Source organism: Pan paniscus, chromosome 21, assembly GCF_029289425.2.
Source record: "Pan paniscus chromosome 21, NHGRI_mPanPan1-v2.0_pri, whole genome shotgun sequence".
NCBI lineage: Eukaryota > Metazoa > Chordata > Mammalia > Primates > Hominidae > Pan > Pan paniscus.
The window spans coordinates 8,069,595-8,089,142 of record NC_073270.2 but is presented as its reverse complement, the minus strand read 5'-3'; the positions used below and the strand labels follow the sequence as shown (position 1 = coordinate 8,089,142).

The 19,548-nt window shown below is 36.8% G+C and overlaps 1 long non-coding RNA gene across 1 annotated transcript in view; it reads left to right on the top strand.

Moving 5' to 3' along the window:
* Positions 1–17,212, top strand: part of LOC130541035 (uncharacterized) — a 107,818-nt gene extending 90,606 nt beyond the window's left edge. The window contains exons 6-8 of the long non-coding RNA XR_008955076.1: positions 15,481–15,679; positions 16,307–16,502; positions 17,032–17,212. This is a non-coding gene — a long non-coding RNA (uncharacterized LOC130541035). The remainder of the gene's footprint in view (positions 1–15,480; positions 15,680–16,306; positions 16,503–17,031) is intronic.
* The last annotated feature ends 2,336 nt before the right edge of the window (positions 17,213–19,548 follow it).

The following is a 19,548-nucleotide window of genomic DNA, read 5'->3' as shown; positions in this document are numbered from 1 at the left end:
ACTTTTTAAACTTTTATGCTCTACTTCCTTTTGAATGCTTTGCCACTAGAATTTCTTCTACCAGGCCAGGAGTGGTGGTTCATGCCTGTAATCCTAGTACTTTGGGAGGCTGAGGCAGATGGATCACCTGAAGTCAGGAGTTCAAGACCAGTCTGGCCAACATTGGTGAAACCCCGTCTCTACTAAAAATACAAAAATTAGCCGGGTGTGGTGGTGCACATCTGTATTCCCAACTACTTGGGAACTGAGGCAGGAGAATTACTTGAACCTGGGAGACAGAATTTGCCATTAGCCAAGATTGCACCACTGCACTCCAGCCTGGGCCAAAGAGCAAGACTCCATCTCAAAAAATAAAATAAAATAAAATAAAACAGAAATAAAAAAGATTTTTTTTCCACCAAATACCATAAATCATCTCTCTCAAGTTCAAAGTTCCACACATCTCTAGGGCAGGGGCAGAATGCCACCAGTCTCTTTGTTAAAGCATAGCAAGAGTAACCTTTATTCCAGTTCCCAACAAGTTCCTCATCTCCATTTGAGACCACCTCAGCCTGGACTTCATTGTCCATATCAATATCAGCATTTTGGTCAAAATCATTCAACACATCTCTAGGAAGTTTCAAACTTTCCCACATCTTCCTGTCTTCTGAGCCCTCCAAGTCTCCAGAAAGTTCCAAACTTTCCCACATTTTCCTGTTTTCTTCTAAGCCCTCCAAACTGTTCCAACTTCTCACTGTTACTTAATTCCAAAGTTGCCTCCACATTTTCAGCTATCCATATAATAGCACCCACTCCTGGGACCAATTTACTGTATGAGTCTGTCGTCATGCTGCTGTGCAGGAATACTCAAGACTGGATAATTTATAAAGAAAAGAGGCTTCATTGACTCAAAGTTCCACATGGCTGGGGAGGCCTCAGAAAACTTACGATCATGGAGGAAGACGTCTCTTCACAGGGTAGCAAAAGAGAGAATGAGTGCCAACAGGGGAAATGCCAGATGCTTATGAAATCATCAAATTTCATGAGACTAACTCACTGTCATGAGAACAGCATGGGGGAAACCATGATTCAATTACCTACACCTGTTCTTGCCCTTGACATGTGGGGATTATTACAATTCAAGGTGAAATTTGGGTAGGGACATAGAGCCAAACCATATCACTGGCTATGCTTTGCTTTTCTTTTTCTTGGCCCCAAAAGAATATGCCAAAAATATTTTAATGTTGATTCAGATCTTTCAGGAGTGGGTATGGGGGATCATTAGCTTACAAAGTACCCTGGGAGATTCCTAGATAAGAAGTTATCAGAAATATGGCCAGAACTTCTCAGTTGACCTCAAGAAAGAACAGGAAGCTTCTAAAAAATAACTGGCTTACCTCAAGTTATATTTTTCAAAGCAGGTGTAGGATCATACCTGCTTGTCAAGCATCATACAAAGTGCGAAGCATTCAAAATCTGAGTCAGTGTCTGCTGAATTCCCAAATAAAATATTCTGTTCTCCAAACAGTGGAGTCCTGCTAAGTTTATCCTTAGAGGGACCTAATAGGAAGGTAATTATTGGCAGCTTATTCCTCAAACCCTAACCTCAGCATACTCTCCTGAGGTCCATTTTCTAGGATTGTTCATCCATTTGCCTAAAAGCAATTAAATGTGACTCAAATTAAACAATTTTAAGACCAAAAGAAAATATTCTAAAACAGATCTAACCCCACTTCCTCTCATGCCAGGAACTAAGTGATGCAGAAATATGAAAAAGAAGTCATGTTTTGAGGAAAACTCCCACATTATCTGAGGCAAGGGTGCAGATTACAAAGACACACAGGTTAGCACCAGCAGGTGGAGCTGGTTAGAAAGTAGTAGGAAAGAGTATACATTCTCAAAAGATCTAGAATAGTAATAAATTCTGAGGGGTTAAGGGAAAATGGAGGAGTGAGAAGAACATTCAAAGATATTTATTTAGGGTGATTTTTCTTTTAATCCTGTGAAAGAAGTACTCTTATCTTAAGGGACTTTGGGTTAAACCTTCAGTAATCTGTGAGGACTTGGGGACTTAGAATAAAATGCGAGCACAGTATTTGATCAAGGAGAGGCAAGAGCTGACAAAAAGAAATCAGACTATTAAAAATAGACAAGGAAGAGCGGAGTAGATAAGTAGTAAAGTATGTTATGAAGATGCCTGATATTGCCTGCCTTCACCCTTTTTCTTTCTTTGGATGTGTTTGTGGGGGAGACCCTTTGGGATGTGAGTAAAATACTATATAGCGCTAAACTGAGAGGAGGTGGAGAGTAAGGCCAGAGGCATACAGCTGTAAAAAATTAAGTGCCCCAGAATAAATAGTAACAAATATACTTTGAAAAACTTAGAAGTTGCAGTAAAATAAAATATAAACAAGAAAATAAAATTTCCTTTTTTAATTATTACCCAGAAATAATCACTCTTTCCACCAGTATTTTCAATGTGTTTCTGTTTATTCTACATTCCATACCTTGATACTCTTAAGTGCTGTTTTGTTACTTGACTTTGTATGAAGAAAATTTGACTTCGTGGAGGTATTTTCACATCTTTAGATAATGTCCCAGAATGTAATTTTTAATGTTGCGTATTATTTTGTCAATTAATATGACTAATTTAACAAAACACTGTCCTATTGTGATATTGAATTTTAATTTGTCCTTATGAGTACCTGTATCTTTAAACTATGTATTAGGGCAAATTTATAAGAGAAGAAAATCGTGTAAACATTTGATGTTCATTACCAAATCATACTCCCTAATGGTAATATGTTTCCATTTCAGTGTCCACATCAGCATTTAACATTACTATTTTTTAAAATATCAGTTACTCTGATAGGTAAAAAAGTTTAAAAGACCCCAAACTTATTCAATTTCCTTTTCATTTCCACCAAAATTATTTCAATTAATGTGTGAATGAATTCTGCTGGGAAGGTTAATTTTGATATTTATCAAAGTATTCTTTAAAATGTGTTATCAAAAGTCAGTATCTTATTTTGGAAAAAAGTCTCCATTAACTTTGTTAATCTATCTACAGCCAGTAAGCATTATTCAAAAGATTTTCTTTTTTCATAGAGAAGAAATACTTTCGTTTCGAAAACTTTGTAATAATCACTGAAGCCATGCTTAACTATTACCATACTAAACAGAGAGAATAACAGATTCCAAAACTCCTGAGAATCCACAAACTATAGTTTATTTTCAGTTACCTCCACATTTCATCAAACCCTCCAGGCTTACTATAAATACCTACATAGAGGATTGACTGTGTCAACCCAAAGCTAAATACCAGCCAGTCTGACCTTTTTACTAAACTGACTAAAATGATTGGATCAACAGTTATTTCTTTTTGCTAAACATACTCCCTAATTTTAATTAAATTCTCCATCATTATGGCTAACTTTGATTCCTGACAATATCCTGTCAGGAATGCCAAATAGAATCCTGTCTAGAATTTTGACAGGGAGTGTATATACATGACTGTATCTAGAAAAATCTCTCTCTATCACTCTCTCTTCCTCCCTTTCACCACAAATATTATTTCTTCATATTCTGAAAACTCTATATCCCCTTAGGGAATTGTGTCTTTCTCATGTAATAACTAGACATTACTCATAGGTTTAACCTGCTTTTTCCTGTTTCTGTACAATAAATATTATCTAATGAAAACAACATAAAGACTTGTTTTTTGGATTGGTGGGAGGGAAAAAAAGAGAAAGTCTGTCAGTTCATCTTGTATGAGGAAATGGCAGCTTTTTCTCAGATGAACTGCAAAATAATAACAATGCATTCATGGAGGGTGTTCCCATTTGCCAAGTACATTCACATACAGCTTAATGCCTCATTCTTAAAAATGGACCCTGGGGAAGGTGTGCATGGGAAAATCATGAGAGATGGGTATTACTGTACTCAATTCCATGTCATTCCAAGGAAATTGTGATTCCATCCCATTCCTCCTTTACTTTAACAATTTGCAACCCCCAGCAGCAGCTGGGCAGTAGCTCACCACTGGCCTACTTGCCCCTTCCCACATAACCCCCCGAAGCACTTCTGTATATCTGCCATCCCTCAGAGGTCCAATTCTCTCTATTTTATTGAAAAGGAACTGGGGTTCTATGAATGTGAGGATTCCCCAACAATTGCATTTCTAAAAACAGGAGAGTATTAGAATTAAGTTGTACCTCCTGAGCCCAGTGCTTTTCCTACTATGTCACATGTCCATAAAATCCAACTATCAGATTTCCATTAGCATTGCTTGAGTATTTCAGAACTACATCTATTTTTAAATGTAGATCCTCTATGAGAACTGCTAAGGTATAAGAATTATGCTTAGACCATAATACAATAAATAATATTGATAATCAATGGCACTTGCCAGGCTATAACACAAGGTCAGTACTAACAAATTCTCACTGACTTATAACTTCTACATGTTAAACTATAGTATAACTATTTCAAAATATCTCATTTCTATAGTGATAGAAACTTGGTATTGCAGTATTTTAAAATAAATAAATATTTCACATGATTAGTGTAAAATATGTGCATGCTACATTCATATTCCCTTTGTTTATACTAATGCATAGCACGTGGAAGAATTATCCACTAGCAAAATGATTATTTAATTAGAATATATGGTCTCAAATATTCTATGTAATTGAAAGTTTCTATAAAATGCTTTTATCATAAAATGTACCAAGAGACAGTGTTTTTCTTTTTGTTTATTTATTTTTTTTTTTGAGACGGAATCTCGCTCTGTCGCCCAGCCTGCAGTGCAGTGGCACAATCTCGGCTCACTGCAAGCTCTGCCTCCCAGGTTCACGCCATTCTCCTGCCTCAGCCTCCCAAGTAGCTGGGACTACAGGTGCCCGCCACCATGCCTGGCTAATTTTTTGTATTTTTTAGTAGAGACGGGGTTTCACCATGTTAGCCAGGATGGTCTCGATCTCTTGACCTCGTGATCCTCCTGCCTTGGCCTCCCAAAGTGCTGGGATTACAGGCGTGAGCCACCATGCCAGGCCCTGAGACAGGGTTTTTCTATATTAATTGTCTAACTGAAATCTCTAGAACAATGACAAAGAAAGAATGAAAGGAAAAACTATTATCTGGCACAATCTTCAAGCATTTGGACAAAAAAAAAATCATGAAATAAAGATTAAAGTAATAATTTGCATACATTCCTAACTGTGTTAAATGTGCACATCGTTACAATGCATCTGAAAATCATTGTCTGACTTATAATGGATAATAAAGAAGTACACACCCTGAGTACTTCAAAATCTTTTGAAGAATACAAAAAATGCCATATCTTACAAATACACATTCTCAAAACTATCTATTGCCTGCTTTTAGTAGAATGAGGCTCTGAATGGTAACTATAAATCACTATCGTGATAATTATTAATATCACTTTAATTAATATTAAAGTGATATTATTTAATATTGTGATATGCAAAGCAAGAAATACAAACCCTTCTTGTCATCTTGCTCCTCCTTTCTTCATGCACCCACCTGAACTATTCTCCTTTCTATATTCACTACCTTAGTTAGTGGTTTTGCAAATTATAAGTGAGAGTTGCAGTGTTTTGCTCAGTCAAAATTTATTTTCCATTCTCTTAGAAACAGGACTCCAACTTTTCCCTAGACAGTTCCTTCTCTCCTTCATGGGGTTCTCTCAGAGAATGATGTCCCTGGCCACAGTGGTGAGTTCAGATCTAAGCGGGTGGCCTAATTAAACTTTTGAAGGAAGGAGTACAAAGGTCTCTCCTTCCTGCTAGACTTGTTGCTGTGAAGATGCTGGGCTGGAGTCACTGTCTGCCTTGATACCATCACATAGAGCCTGAGAATAATTCCAGCATAAAGGAAAAGAAAGCCAAGAGGTGAGGAGAGCTCAGAAAATGGTGGCATGTTTTGGATGCCTAGATCCCAGCCACATTCTACCCCTGGAATTTTTAGGTATGAGCCAATACACTCTTTTTTATTATTTTTATTCCTCCTAACACACTATATTTTTCTTTTGAGTTGTATTTTCTGTCATTCTCACATCATCAACCAAGACAGTCTTAATATAACTTCTCAAAGGCCTCTGCTAGAAATAGCAACTCTGCCTTGATTTCCCCTTTTATCTTGTGTCTTTTCCCCACCAATGTTCACTTGATGATCAATTTCTGTCTGTTCTCTTTCCAAGATTCCTCTCAGATCAGCCTCCTTCCTCCCATTATTCCTATCACCAGCAGTTGTTGGTGTTTTTAAATCCAGGCTTTCCTCGTCTCCTACCTGAACTATGGTAATTACTTTCCAATCAGGTTTCTATTGTCTAATTCATCCTTCATTATGCTAATAGTGGCATCTACATAACCTGCAAAACAGAGAAACTCACTTCTCTTCTCAAAATTTAGCTGTGGCTCTCCACTGCAAAAAAAAAAAAAAAATAATAATAATAATAAAACACAATAATGAGCAACAATAAAACAGAATATTTAGCTTGGTATTTAAAGCTTTATCTTTCCCCTTCTTTTCCTGTCTTGCAGGTTTTTCTCATCCACGGACTCTGCTCAGGCTGCATGCCCCTGCTCACTATTCCTTGGCCATCGTATTAAGTTCCATATCTCTGTGAGGTTGCAGAACCAGTTACGTCTGCCAGGAAAGAGTTTTGTGTCTTTCTCCACCTGCCTAACCTCTACTTCAAGATACGACTCAAATTTTTCTATGAGAGTTCTATTTTTACTGTGCCAGCTAAAATTATTATTCACCTCCTTTATATATAACACCACTATAAAAACAAGTACCATATTATAATTTGTGTTACCTTTCCACTCAATAGATATTAAATTCCTTGAGAGCACAGACTAGACCTTACACATCATTTTCACCTTTCATTAAAAAGAACTATGCTTTGTGAATATATTAGCATAATCACTGCCACCTGAAAACTTGTATAGATGAATACATCTGTATCTAAAGAAACAGCAAAGACCAAAAATAAAATGGCCCATAAAAGTATGGATACATTTTCCTGGGATTAGATAAGGCAGTTGAGAAAATTGCCTTGTTTTAATAATTCAGGTTAAAAATGAATGTGTCTAGACTGCTTCCACACCACTCCAATTAAAGTGGAGATGTGCTCATTGTCCCAATATTAGATGTAGACAACTTGAGAAGAGAGTTCAAGAGCCAAAGTGAGACCAGAATAGTAGACCATCTCATCACCAGATAAGGCTCCCCTAACTGTGCATATGATAGTGATATTGTAAAAGAGGAATCGATCGCGTATTTTCTCTTTGCACGAGTTTTACCTCAACTTATCCTTTTCATCACTGACATCTACCGCTTTACTTCATTATTTCTCAGTAACCCTCTAAGAAGCTCCTACTTTGCCTGGATATGGAAAACTTCTGCTGTGCCTTAAGTACATCTCTGTGAGCCTGCCTCCTCACCCTGCACCTAGAGAGATGAAAGATTATGAAACAGTGAGGGTTCCTCTCTCCAGAAGAAGAAATCAGAACAATCTCATCTCAGAAAATGGGCCAGAATCAGCAGAAAAACAGCCTGATGGTTAACCATGCTTTGTGGTCTGTGACTCAACTGAACTATCTGAACTTAACTTTAATGATCTCAAAGGTCAACACAGCTTCTGACAACCACAGTCTGAGGTTCAGCAATTGGCCAGCACCAAGCTTCTCTACAACCAGCCAATCCAGAACTGACAAGTCAATAATGCGTTTGAGTCAACCAATCTCTTTTCCTTGTGGAGTCTTCAGGCTTTGAAAGTCATACACTTACTTTGGTGGAGGAGATGGTATTCTGGGAGACTATTTTCCTGTGGATATACCCATTTACAAGTTAGTTTGCAATTCTCTCGTAGTTGTTCTCTGATACTTAGTTGGAAGGCTCATCCCTAAGAGCCTCATTCTTGTATATTAAATAAGTTTACCACTCTCTGGTCAGTCATAACTCAGCTTAACACTCTAAGTCTTTATTCTCTTTTTATCATCTGGTTATTGTCCGAATATTTCCAAGTTGTCAAAGCTATTTCAATTAGTTGTCAAAGCTACTTCAATCTGACCAAATATACCAAGCCAATTCTCCAAATTATACAGATAACTCAGAACTTTGAGACAGATGTTCAGTTAGTTCATTTCAGAACATACACGAAAGCCCTGTCAGCAACCTGAGCTGAGCAGAGCGTGCGTAGACACTTGGGGAGCAGGATGAAGCATTTCATAGTCAAGTGGCTGAAATTATTGGCAGCACTTACAATTCAAACATGGCTGAAATTTTAAACAAACATCCCAGGCCCGATCTCTCTATCTACTCTATTATGAGTCCTTTTATTTATTTCAGCAAGTTAGAACAAGACAGCTGGAACAATATGCCAGCAGCATTTCCTCCAGCATTTAACCACATTGAAAGAGAAAACACCTTTAGAAACATTGGAGGTGTCACCTTAATTTTTTTTTGATTAAGCTCTTATTTTAAACTGTCAAAATGGGTCACATTATTAACAAGTCTTTATTCAAAAAATACTTTGGTGCATATTTGGGAATACAAAGAGTCACCATTTTACAGGGGATCTATTATTTTAATATACTCTCCTCTATGTCACATAATATGAAATAAATGACAAAAGTATAATATGTAGACATCTGAATTCCAGGTTTAATATCTACATTTTAAAAGTGGCAAGTTTAAGAAACAAAACTACAACTCTAACAGCCTTTCATTGGCTTTATAGACCTGAATTCCTAGTGTTTCTAATATATTAGTTATTAAAGAACCATGAGATCATGAAATATTAATCATTTACAGTGGGCCAATGGAAAGGTGCTAATTAATACCATCTTAGAAAATTATTATTATTACTAAAAACAATACTGCAAATGAATGAAATTAAATACATATAAAGTATAGTTCTATTAACTGACTTATTATTCATTATGTGATGCCCATAGCAATTTTAAGCTGGTAAAAGTTTGGTTTTGTTGTCTTTTTTTATATGGCAGATTTAGGATCATAATAAAAATAATAAGTCTCCCTACTTAACATCATTTTAATTATTTATACATTGTATATACCTGTACAATAGTCTCTAGTTTTGCTTTATCAACCAATTTTAAGTGCTGCTTTTAAAAAGCTTTGAAAACATTTTTAGAGTAAATAGGCTATTCCTCTCTTTCTTATCAAAGAAAACATTCAATGTCAGATAATAGGGGAAGAAAGAAAATTACTCTTTCAAATCCTGCAAAATATAAATTACGCAACTTTTCCTTGGTTATAGATAAAAAATAATATATTTCTTCAGTGAAAAAGGAAAATATTGAGTCAGATATCTTTTTTGAAGAGTAACAGAATAAAAAATTGAAAATTTTATTCCAGTTATAGTATTTATCCATTTTTAAAACAAATGTGGTTTATAGCACATATAAAAATAGAGACTGCCTAAATCAAAGCAAATAGAGATTGTTTATTCTATCCCCTTGCTTTAATGGTTAAGGAAACAGAGCGAATGATGCATTGGAGAATGCATAGGGCCAGAGCATAGGTTCCCTCATGGAAATTACTTTTTAATAGTAAACCTTCAATCATAATTGTTAAAGTTTAATCTACTTTGAAATCAACAGCATTCAAGAGATGCTAACACCACGAAAATTTTAAGCAGAATTTGGTTTTGAACAATTTACAAAGTTGTAGTTAAAGGAGCATTTTTAAAAAAAAGTTGTCTGCTAATTTTGTTTCCTAACAACATTTTTCCAAATTCTAAGATTCACTTTTGCTATTTTTTCTAAATATTTTTCTTTTATAATTTCTACACTTTGTTGGTATTTAATAGATAATATTTAAAACGTTTTATAACAACCTAGATGGCAGTACGGAAACAGGAAGAGAAAAATAGTGTTGATTCAGAATGTTTCTCTGCTATTTGGGAGGCTATTTAACATAAAAGATAAATTCTCTCTCCCAAGCAAATGTCTTAGAAAAGGGTTACATGAATGAGAGTAGGAAGGCTCTAGACAAGCACTATTCAGTAGAAATATAATGTGAGCTATTTGTGTAATTTTAAGTGTTCTAGTAGTCACATTAAGAAAAGGAGCAAGAAACAAATGAAATTAAATTCAAGAGTATATTTTATTTAAAACAACGTATCCAATATATTATTATTTCATGAAGTATTCAGCATAAAAATGCTACATATAAATTTTACATTATTTCCTCATATTAAGTCTTTGAACTCCAATGTGCATTTTATATTGACAGTAAATTTCAACTCACGCTAGCCTCCTTTCAGGTTTTCAATAGGCGACTGTGGCTAGTGGCTACTGTTGCTCTAGATTATTTTTTCTGGTCAACGATGAACTTGTCAGGACTTTACTAGCATGTTAGAGCTGGTCAAGACCCCTGTGCTACTACCACAGGTCACTGGCATCACATCGACCAACCTTCCACCATTGATCCCAGAGGGAAATGAGGAAGAACCTTTACCTCTTTATTTGCATCAACAAGCTATTATGTAAAAATTAAGGGCAGAAACCCCAAACTAGAAAAATCGAGGTGCTTATATGAAACAGATTTAGGATGAAGTTCCTTTACCTGGCCCCAGCTGGAGAATCTGGCCTGAGAGCCTTTTCTTAGTGCTAGCTCTGAAATTCCATCTACCCCCTATGTTTATGTCTCTCCCTGTTGGACTGTTCCATCAGCTGTATATCCTCAGTCCCCAACACATAGCTGCAGCCTAGCAGGTGTCTGTAAGTGTCTGTTAACACTGATCTAAGCTAATAAGAACCTCTAAATATGAGGGAAGGAAGAAGAACTTGGTGTCTTGTCAAGTAAGATGAAATTCATTCTGTAGACAAATTGAACTTACACTATCTACAATTAATTGACAGGGACACTGGATGTTTAAGAAAGTCTTCCATAGTGTACCCACCTGACTATGCTAGAAGTTTTCTTCAGCCTCTTGCTATAATCTTACTCAGAAAGATTTGAAAATAAAGCTTACCGCCTAAGGAATTCAAATTTACTTTAAAGCATTCTTTTTATTATCACAACTGTGCCTTCAAAGTGATATCTCATAGGTGATGAGAAAATGTTACAAATTATTTTTAATTAATATATCAATGCTACATTATTCAACGGGAGAAACTCAAGGCACGAATGCAATTTTTCAATAAGAGCTGAACATGTAGCTTCATGTCTTCATCTGATGCACATATGGAGACAGAAGAAAATCTATTTAAGTATCTGTATGTTTGTCATTGGCATGTCTGTCTTGGAGTCATCAATGAAGCATTTTCAGAGTGCAGAGGTAACTGAAAGAAGTACTTACAAATAAAAGCCAAACAATGTTAGGTTAGGCAAGTTACTTAAGCCTCTTAAACCTCCATTTCCTTATCTGTAAACATAGGAAAAGAATAATGCCTAACTCATAATGGGCTATTGTGGAGGCTTAGATAAGGCATAGATTTGTGTTTAGCAAGAGGACAGGCACTAGGTAAAGTCTTAAGAAATGGTAGCTATTCATATAAACACATCTGATTTCTCAAAAATGAGGTAAAAGGTAGAGGAGGATAATAGTAGATAATTTATCTGTTCTTTGCTAAAGCTGGAAAAAGTGTGAATCATGCTAATGACTGTTTATTTTACCAGAATAAACACAATTTCAGACATATCGTGACTCTAAAAGGAGGTGATGATTCTACTTCCTGCCAAGTCATTGGGTATAGATGACTTAGTGGCCCATATTCTTTGAAACACCCTTATTTAATGTCCAAGATATCTCTGGTTTTTTTCTGTCTGGAGACATCCATGCTCACAGAGGGAGAGGGCAACACCCCGTGGTTAGAGATCAGAATGTAGAGTCAGACTCAAGGACAAATATTCCAGTCTTGCCACATACTCTTGAATCACCTTCAAAACATCATTTGGATCTAGAGACTGCAAAACCTTTCCATCTTTCAAGCGCTTTAGAACCTTCAAAGTTGCTCAAAGGCTTGGAAACCCAATGAGATATTATTGGAAGAACTATGTAAATGTATGCATGCTTTTATCTGATAATACTCTAATGACTACAATAATGACTTCACTGTAATAAGCAATTGGGTGGAAAGGTTAGGCAAATAATAGAAAACTTGGAGAGTAATGTGACTTTTATCTCAATGGAAAAGGAACCTAATCTAAAACTGCTCACTGAATTGGATCTGGCCTGTACCCTTTGTATCTGTTTCAACAAATGGATAAAGTACAATCACAACCCATTGAATTTGTTCTCTTAAGTAAGTCTTAAGAGGCTCTGCCTTCTTAAGTATATCATTAGTTTTCTTAGCAAGTCCTTTTCTTACATAGAATGCAATAGTAATCTGCAAGTTAATTCAAGACAAGGTATTACATTCCTTAAATTATTGGAAAGTATACATTTTTAAATACATTGAGTGGCTGACTCAAACATGTCTATAACTACTGATGGCAAAGAACATGGTCTCTTTATCAGGAATGTCTAAGTTATTAACATTGTAGTCGGACAACCTGGTGCTAAATTATCAATCTGCCTCTTAAACTCTCATGTAACTAATGTTAAGTCCTTTAAATGAACAGTTCCATATATGTGAACTGTATGTAGCTAACTTTTCCTTCTCTATATGCCACATAGTATTGTTAGAAGATGGAAATGAGAAATTGTTATGCAGCCTAAAGATAAATAACAATAATATTACTTTTTTTTTTACAATTTTATTTTTCAAATTTTATCGTAGTATGACATATAGTATTTGGGTAGATGAACAAAAGATTCATATAAAATGTTAATTTCTACATATTTCAAAAATGGAGTTTAATGAGGCCATTCAAAAATAATATTTCCTTTTTTGGCCAGGCACTGTGGCTGATGCCTGTAATTCTAACACATTTGGAGGCTGAGGCAGGAGGATCTCTTGAGCTCAGGAGTTCAAGACCAGCCTTGGCAACATAGCCAGACCTTGACTCTACATTTTTTTTTTAATTAGCTGGGCATGGTGGTGTGCATCTATAGTTCTAGCTACTCAGGTGTTTGAGGTGGGAGAATCACTTAAGCCCAGGAGGTCGAGGCTGCAGTAAGCAGTGGTCATCCCATTGCACTCCAGCCTGGGCAACAGAGTGAGATCCTGTCTCAAAAAGAAAAAAAAAAAGAATACCTTTTTTCATGTTTTATAATTTTTTTCCAAATCACTTTTATGCATGGTCTCAATTTTCTCCTCATGACCCAGTGAAAGTAGGTAGTACAAGCACTGTTTTCATTCTCAGATGTTCCAACTGAGGTAAAGAAAGCAACTTAATCAACTTAACATAGATTTCCATGAAACAACGACAACAACGAAATCAGCCTTGCAAGAAATTTCCACTCCAACACTCATTTTCTGCCACCATAATTTTTCCAGGGTCAGATTCTTAAGGCAATGTTCTAAGTTCATAATTAAGTTTAGTTGCATGCACAATTTGGGTAGTTAAGTAATTACATGATTTGCACATGCAAATACTGCAATCATTGGCACATAAAAATAATGTCCTTTAAACATCTGGGCCTGATGGAGGACAAATGGTCAGGAAAATCAGAATTTCTGTGGTTCCCCAAAGGGATCACTATAAACAGGAACCACTACAATCTGTTCTCAGACGTTTAGAAAATCCACTCACTTTAACCTAGAGAAAAGAAGCAACATGGAGGCATTCTAACTTCGACTTCTCCTCTCCAAAACTATCCAGGTACCGAATAAGCTATCTGTAAACATAAAACGTCTGAACACTAATCAGAACATTTGAGTGTAAAATACGGTCCTACCACTGAAGAGGTTGAAAAGTTTTGAACAAATCACTTAATCCCTGAGTCTCCTAATATTAATCTCTAAAATGGGAATAATAACAATATCAACACTATAGGATTGAAAAGAGAAATAAATGAGATAAATTTCGTGAAAGTTTTCTGTAAATGCTGAAATCCTGTACAAATAAGATAAATTTTTATTAGGTTGGATATGTATATGATGCTATCAAACATCCAAAGATCCCAATAGACACAAAATGGTTTTGTTTGATTATTATTATTATTATTATTTGGTTGAAAAACTAGCTATCTCTAAGAGAGCTAAGTACTTTTAGTACATTTCCTCTCTCACCCTGAAAAGAAGTATAACATGAAAGGGAAATGAATTTTCTTTTATATCCAGAGGTGATGTGGCCTCTGTTAGTCCTATATCTAGTTTGTGAACCAATAATTGAAGGTGGATGACAAAGAAATTGGCAAGAATTTCCAAGGAGGGCAAAAATTCATGTCTGTAATGTTAGAAACTAGGCCCGCTGATAAAAACAGGGGGCAAAACATTTTTTATTATTACAATAAATTCATGAGTTTTGTGACCTTGCTACAGTTTTTAAGGGGTACGAAAAATGTTTCACATCTGAGGCTGAAAATACAGCCCTGACTGAAAATGTAGCCAGATAAATGTATGTGAGACATTGTGCAGAATGGTCTAAAATTAAAATTGCAAGGCATCAGAAAATGTTTTCATTAGAGAGCTTGTGTCATTTCCTTGTGGGAGATTGACAGACGTATTTGTAACTTTTGATATGATGAACCTGTAAGAAGGTTAAAAAAGGAATCGTGGGTCATGTTAAAAGATTTCCCAAGAGATGTAATTCTAGAGTTGTCCTACTCCATTCTTTCTCACACAGGAAAAAAAAAAAAAACACACATTGATAAAAATGTGTGTCCTCTCCTTCCCAAAGCCCTCTTTCTAACTCAGATAACAGTATGGTTCCACGGAAAAGAAATGGCTTTGGAGACACGGAGATGTTGTTATACTCTAATCTCATCATTGGCTGGGTGCATGGATCTGGCAAGATAATAATACTTAAACTCAGGCATTTTCATTTGAAAATATCTAGAACATTCTCAAATTCTAAGTAAACTGCAAGGGAGATTATGCACAGCTTCATCAGGATTCCAACATCACCAGGACCCAGTTTCTACCTCTCAGATACATCCATATGGCTACATATGGTGGGTGGCAAGATGACAGGAGTAGTTGCAGCCTGTGATTCCCAACTAAAGGCCAAGAGAAAGGGCAACCGTGTCTGTGGCAGAACTTTCCATACACACGTATTTGATTCTGATTGGCTCAAAGGTATTCACAGTGGCCAGGCATCTGGGGACTCTGCGTCTGTCAGAACACACGTGCTGAATTTTGGACGAGGCAGGAATTCTGTGTACACTTTTTTTCCAGAATTTCAGGAAATAGACTGATGGCAGAAAAAACAGATACCCTCTACAGAGGTTTAGGGATAACCTATGTAGGGACATCGTGGTGAATACGAGGGCTTCATTGATAACTTTTTCAATGTCTACAGTTCCAACATTTTAGATACAAAGTGAAGATATCACTTTCTTATTTTATTTCTTATTCACAGATAGAATCTTCATCCGTCAAATTTTGCTCCCCATAGGTGGCCTTCAGACACTTCTTCCACAAGGAAATTGGGCAGCTTCCTGAAATGAACAACCCATAAAGCCATGGGAATTATGGATCAGCTCCCAGACCTTCCGCTTCATGGCTGCAAGCCTTTGTGAAAGTTTCTGACCTCTTTATGCTTCAGGAATCTTAGCAATGAAACAAGGATAATGGCACTTACTATGACGATCATGGTAAGGAGTGAAGATAAAGATTAAAAGATCCTACAACAGCATCTACTACAGAGCAGATGCTCAATAAATGATTCTGATTGTGTAGCTAGGTCAAGGTCTTGAGATCTATTTCTTGGGGCTTCCTGTCCCACTATCACCATCATATCCCATCCAAATGTCAACATTCAAAATGACCTTCATCTTTCACAATTTTGAAGAAGTCGGTGGTCTAAAAAGATCTAGAGGCACTGCATAACAGTTTGTAGATCATTTGAAGGGGCACTGCTGTGCAAAGAAGGGTTTCCATCATAGGACAAATGTCTGTTACTCTCAGTACTAAAAATTTTTCTAAAGTACTGAAACTCACTTAAGAAATTCAGAGAAAGAACCAAATTAGAGTGCTTTATGAAAGGAAGGCTCTGTCGGGAAGTTGGCTCACTAAAAACTAGCTGTTTCTTATTTATCAGCAAATGACCAGCTGCAACAGGTCAGCCTAAAAACCCTTGCTATTTGACCTCATCAGCAAGCACCCCGCAATAGGTCACCATTGCTTAATTAGACAAGGGAGTGTTCAAATGTAATCTCTTTGCACTCAGCAGGCCCTGGGTCAAATAGAATCTGACTAACCTGCAGCTTGTGTTTACACAGCTTCCAACAGTTCAAAAAGCCAAGGGAAGATCAGAAGCTTATCTTCCAGCCAACTGGGGTGGGTTGGTGGGGGTTGGTGGAATTTGACAGAAGCTTGTAATCAGCCACATTGGAGGATGAGGGGAAGGCCTGTCATCTGTTTTGAAACGTGTTACGACAAGATGTTACATTTCTGGAAACCTGGGTGCAGAAAAAGGTGGGCAGATTCCATTCTAGTGGTTTAATTAAGAAGGAAAGTAAAGATCTAACGTGAAGTCCAGCCCTGTTGTCTGGACCTCCTCTCTCGGGAAGCAGGGGTAGTGGCGGGGGAGGCTGGGGGAGAGGGCAAGGGCACTGGGATGTGCCGGCCAGCGCGTGGCAGCTGTTCATGGTGAATCCTATTCTAGCTCATGGCCATGTGTTCCAGCCCTTTTGGAAAATTACCTCCAAATAACAGATCACGAAAGAGCAACTCCAACAAGCCCTATAATTTAGTCCCCAGAGGAAATTCTTCATTCATCAAGTGTACGGGAGGCTAAATTAGTTCTATACCCAAGTGGGCCCTGGTTGGCAATTTTATGTGAGGGTAAACCCTACCTTGGGGAGGAGTCCAGCCAGAAGGGCTGGTGGCCAAGTGCTGCCTGGTGTCCAGCTGGGTCAGACCACATATTGCACCACAGATTGGGGAGAGTTCCTGGGGAATATCTCTGGGACCCAGTCCCTGTCACTTTTTTTTTTTTTTCCAGATGCACTTTTCTGAGAGTTTGTGCGGATTGAGTGAATCTGCTTCATTTCAGCCCGAAGTTGCTGGAGGGTCCTTCGTCAGGAGACAGTATATATAGACTTGCCAGAAGTGCAATAATTATTCAGTCTCTTTCTCAGTATTAAGCCAATGTACAAAATAATTACAAATCTGCTTCTATAGTATGCACAGATGTTGCTGTTGTCGTTGATTTGTTCATTTGTTTTTGTTCATCTTCCATGAATCTATTCACAGCCTGGAAGCCAACTCCACTGTTGGTGGCCATTAAAACCTAAACAAAACAAAAATTCCTTAGAAGACAGTTAAAGGACGGGTATGTTTAAGAGTATGTCTCTTTTTCCCTCAGTCAAATCTTTATTTTTGTAAACTTTGTTTTTTCTTAATTGAGAGGTAGTTGAATTCCTCAGGTGTACCAAACATTTCAAGGTCTATAAATAAGCCAGTTTTCTTCATGCGTAATCAACATGTTGCCTAGAACAAGATACTTTTTTAACATTCCCTACATTTTAAGAAAAGTGATGTTGCTAAACTTGGGTTACATTCTGAAGCTAAAAATCTTGTTCCTCTTCTTAGAAAACTTATTCACTGTCTCCATCTAGGAATCTGGATAAAACTACATGCTTCTCCTCTTTGCTATCTTTTTAGTAATCTGAAAAAAAACCAGCCTCATTTGTATTTATGAGACTTCTTTTTACTTAAGATTTTATGAGCAGCCACTCTCTGTAAATCAAAAGTTTGCTTTGTGAATTCACTGAAATGCCACAGGCAGGGCATGTTTGGAAAGAAGATTTGTTAATTTGTGGAGAAAATGATCCTGTAGAAATAGAATAAAGATACATTCATGAATAGTAGAACAAGAATTCAAAATTAAAATTAAAATTAAAATACTACATTATATATTTTATATATGTATATATAAAACTAAGTTCAAATAAGACTATGCAAATAGAGTTGATTGAATTGCACAGTTTTGTCAACTTGTTTATTTTCTGTTTTCTATTTCCAGGTGCCCAAAGAGACTGACACAAGCATTACATCTCTAAATTTGTATTCATTGAATGTACAAAAGAAGACAGCCGTTAAAAGTACAGAAGTCCCTCTTCTGCAAAAAACAAAACAAAACAAAATTCTAAGGAAATTCTTTCAAAATGATGAAATGCATTTACTGTTAATTGGGTAGACTAATAGAAGTGGTTATATATATAATATATATTTATTTATTTTAGATTATATATATATACTTTCAATATACTTTCACTTAAAGTGTTTATGTCAAATGAAGCATTTCTTTGATCAAAGACAAACCTGTCTGCTTAATTTCCAATTTTTTCCCCCTTAGAATTGAGTGGGCAAGAAAAGCATTCAGAACTTACTAGAAAACATGCATGGTCAGAGTAGAAGAGGGAATAAACATGAATTCATTGCTTATTCACCTGGGTGCTATGAGTTTAGTATATATTTGACTGTTTGCCTTTTTTTTTTTTTTTTTTTTAGACAGAGTCTTGCTCTGTCGCCAGGCTGGAGTGCAGTGGCGCTATCTCAGCTCACTGCAACCTCTGCCTTCCAGGTTCAAGCGATTCTCCTGCCTCAGCCTCCCAAGCAGCTGGGACTACAGGCATGCGCCATCATGCCCAGCTAATTTTTTGTGTTTTTAGTAGAGATGGGGTTTCATCATGTTGGCCAGGATGGTCTTGATCTCTTGACCTCATGATCCACCCGCCTCTGCCTCCCAAAGTGCTGGGATTACAGGCATGAGCCACCACGACCAGCCAAAAATTTGCCATTTAATAGCAAGCAGAGGCAGGAGTGCTGGTTAAGTTTGTGGGACAAGCCAAGAAGGTTGGAGGCTTGCCCAGCTCACAATCATTTAAACTCAGACTAAAAGACTAGAACATAACTTGTTAGTGATCTTGACTCATATTTGTAGAGACTGTAAGTCCCAGGCAGATAGGGCCAGGGTTACTATAGAAACACAGATACTAAGTATGTCTAATGGAGAGTGAAAGTTCGGATTAAACCAAAGTCTTCATCCTCCTCTAACCTGTGCATCACCCTTCCTCAAGTTAGACATTTGGCACTGCACAAATTCATTGCACATTTTTAATTTTTTGGCATGAGGTCTCCTCTAAGAAAAAGCTCACCAGGTTGTGATGAAGAGATGGAAGATGTTGAAGCATGATGTCTTCAAACTACTCAGAGAAACTTGTGGATGTGAAAGCAAGTCAAAACTATATCAATACAATTGCTACTTCTGTTTTTATTAATTCACAAATAATTACGTGGGGTGTGTTATAGACCCAGGCACTCTTGTATTTACTGGTACTATGCTAGAGAATAAGACAGAACACTTGGGGTGTTCCTTCAAGTGGGTTGGAGTTTGCAAGGGTTGTGAGGAATAGATAGTAAACAAAAAAATGACAAACCAACAGGATAAAATCATTTAATAGTATGCACTATTAGGAACAGAGTGTTGGGCCAGAAAGTGACTTGATGACTGCTA